Here is a 3,655-nt window from a genome sequence, read left to right as displayed (position 1 = left end):
CTAGAAATTCTGTCCATAAACGTTATGAACAGAATCGGTGACAAAGGGCAACCGTGGCGGAGTCCAACTCTCACCGGAAACGAGTCCGACTTACTGCCGGCAATGCGGACCAAGCTCTGACACCGGTCATAAAGGGACCTAACAGCCCGTAATACTGTAGCAAGATTTGGACTGAAAAACATTAAACGTCTTAAATGGTTAGACAGTTTGGCTGGAGCCTTAGGGGGCCTCCTATAGGCAGAGATGAATCATTTATAAAGTCTGAATTCTATAAAAACAGATCTTCAGCAGCCATGATGGCTTCTCTCCACGGCGTGATGGTACGCTGCGACCTGCAAGTGGGGCCATACTCTTCCTTCTCCGGTGTTAACTCTTATCCTTGGAACACGATACCATTAATCTCATTTACCACCAATTGGCTGCATTCTTTCCTTAAATTGAAAATAGCCCCGCGTTCGGCAGAACCCCGTGTCAGTCACTGGAGATTAAACACGCCTCAGTAAACTCAAGTAACCTGGCACATTCAGGTTGCTTTTAAAGATAAAGTTACCCGACTACTGAAGAAAAAAAAAAAAAAATCTAAACTTCAGTGCACTCTAAGGAAAGTATTCTGGACATGAATATGTGAAGAGGATTTTGCTTTGGGGAACAAGCTTTGATTTAAAGCAGTTCATAGTTTTATCCCTGAATCCTGCTTCATGTTGCTTCTTAGAGAGCTTTGGTTATATAAGCCGGACTTCTTCAGGTCGTGTCTGAATTGTGTACGAGTGATTTAATTGTCTCTTGAAGGGTACAGGAACAGCTCTGAGTCCTGAACAAAGTTCTCTAGGAGGACAATCAAATAAATCCTATCACACTGTGTTGCACCTCATTGTGTTGAAATGTATTACATCATATTGCATCGTATAATTCTGTGTTGTATCACTTTGTATCGTCCATCCATCCATTTTCTTTAGCTGCTTTGTCTGTGCAGGGTGCCCATCTCCAGGACTCATTAGGCGAGAGGCCGGGGGGACACCCTGGACACGTCTCCAGCCCATCACAGGGACACATGGAGACAAACAACCACTCACACCTGGTGACAATTCATCAATGAACCTAACATGCATGGAAACGGGAGAACCCTGAGAAAACATGCAGACTCTACACAGAAAGGTCGGGAGGCGAACCTGCGACCTTCTTGCTGTGAGGCTACAGCTCCAACCACTGCACCACACCACATTGTATCCCATCTAACCTTTGGGCTGTACATTAAAGGGGGAAAGCATGGTTGGATTTAATTAGTTTAATGGCAAACCTACATCTGTAATTCACCTAAAAATCAGTACCATTACTTAGACGTTCATGCTTTTTATTTAGTTGGCATTTACACAGAGTGGATGAATGCAACATAACTGTGAACTCAAACAGTAAAATGTGACGTTCAAGGAGATCAAAGAAAATATTTTCAATTCAACAGTTTTAACTTTGAAGGCACTGAATGCTTGTGAACTTGTGAACTTTCCTGTGAATTACAAAAAATATACCGCTATCTTTACCAGCTGAAGTTCAGGGTTCTTTCACCATCATTAAATCGCCCCTCTTTTTAAGTTCAAACTCTAACTGCTGATGAACTTGGACATGTTGGATGAGGAGAAAGCTCCAGACCGTCACCCTCTTGCAGAAGGTTTGCTGCCAATGAACTCTGACTCGACCGACTCCCACCGAGGCTGTAAACTCACCATTTCCCAGTCATTTAACAGAGGCTGCCAAGAGCTCCTGCAGTGACCGTCTGTGCTTCTGTTCTAATAAATACACTTAAAAACAATAACAAAACTAACATTTTTTGTTGTTGAATTAAAGGCTGAAGCCGGTTTGCTTTACCAACTAAATCTGTGATCTACTGATCCAAATATTTCTAAACCGTTTGCAGAAAATAACTTTAAAAAGGTCACTCATAAAGAAAGTAAAAATCAACTGCATTCAGGTGATAAAACACAGGTTCCTTTCATCATTGCCTTTGTCAAAACTGTCAGATTCAGAGTCATATTTGCTGGTTGTGATAAGACTTTTGCTTTTCATGACAGTAAGTGGGCGACGATGGAACCGACGAAGTCTTCCAACATGACATGAAGGCATCAAGAGCTCAGCTCCGACTTCAAAGCAGCTCGAGTTTCCCTGCCTGCTGTGAAGGTGGCAACAGACTAAAAAACACATTTTCTCTGTCTCAGAGTGACATTTGCATCCAATTACTCAGAAATAGAACTCATTTCTGAAAACTGAGCATTACTTAGCCAACCTGTGTGTGGTCTGAACCGGTGTCGTATTTTCAGTTTTGTTTCCCGACCACCGAACCTGAGAGCCAAACAGATTCACTCAGACTTCAACCTTCAGGATCTGATGAAATTAGTTGTCAACACTGTCATCCTCTGGATTGAGTTTACTCCAAACTTTAACTGAAGTTGGGCTTTAGAGGACAGGACAAAATGCCAATTTTGTGTTTTGGTAAGAAGGATTAAATTTCTCACGGTGCACTAGAAATGTCCTGGCACTGGGAGAAGTTTGCTGTCATGCCAATCCACTAAAGAGTTTAAGGACATGAGATAAAGTTAATCTGATGAGGGGGTTGAGGTGGACAAATTGGTAGAACTTGAGCTTAATTTGAGTCTGAAGTTGTGGGCAGAAAGAATCCCAGATTTTCCCAGAAAATCCCACCCATGTCTAACTAATGGCCTCCTTTCTGCAGATGAAAAACATGTTTCTCCTCAAGCTGGACCAACAGTGTCAAAGGGCCGTTTGGGTTTCAATCTAAGAAACCAAGTTCAGTTCATTGAATTCATTTCAACAACCAGAATGAGAGCAGGCACCGTTCTTATGTTTCGAGACCCAAAACACGGGACGACCCAAGGAAACCTCACTAAGGGTGCGCCTTAATGCATCTATTATCACTTCTCTGGTAGATCACTGAATCTTGCCAGAAATGCTTTACCTGAAAGTCACCAGGAGGCCTCCTGTATAAAGGCTGAAATCATCTTCAATGCAAAAGAACCCCATCAGCTTTCATTTAAGCAACTTGGGTCTAGTGCAGGGGTGGGCATTCCTGGTCCTCGAGGGCCACCATCCTGCATGTTTTCCTTGTCTCTCTGCTCCAACACACCTGATTCGAATCAATGGGTGATTAACAGGCTTCTGCAGAACATGAAGAGGTGATTTAAGCACTGAATCAGGTGTGTTGGAGCAGGGAAACAAGGAAAACATGCAGGACAGCGGCCCTGGAGGACCAGGAATGCCCACTTCTGGTCTAGTGATTGCTGTATTCATCATCTGTCTCTGGACTTTACTGCTTCCTGTATGAAAGTGGGATTTAACAGAGCCACGAACAGTTCCCCCGTTTGCTCAGCTGAAACCAACAATTCACCCCCCCCCCAACTCTTTCTGGTTCAGGTAAAATCTCTGCTTCCCCCAAAACGGAGTTGTCCAGAATCTCTATAAAGCAGATCCACGTCACACTCCATATCCAAACTCTTTCCACGCCCGGTTTAACAGCAGTGTTTTTTTGACAGTTGTCCTCAGAGTCTCAGCAGACTCCTATAGCTTGATGACTTTAACCGGCAACGTCCACAACGTTATGGCTGCCACCTGCAGCTACCAAATCCCCCCAAAGCAACCCCCCCCC

The sequence above is a fragment of the Kryptolebias marmoratus genome, linkage group LG13 (genome assembly GCF_001649575.2).
Source record: "Kryptolebias marmoratus isolate JLee-2015 linkage group LG13, ASM164957v2, whole genome shotgun sequence".
Classification (NCBI taxonomy): Eukaryota; Metazoa; Chordata; class Actinopteri; order Cyprinodontiformes; family Rivulidae; genus Kryptolebias; species Kryptolebias marmoratus.
Note: the sequence above shows the minus strand (reverse complement) of the source record.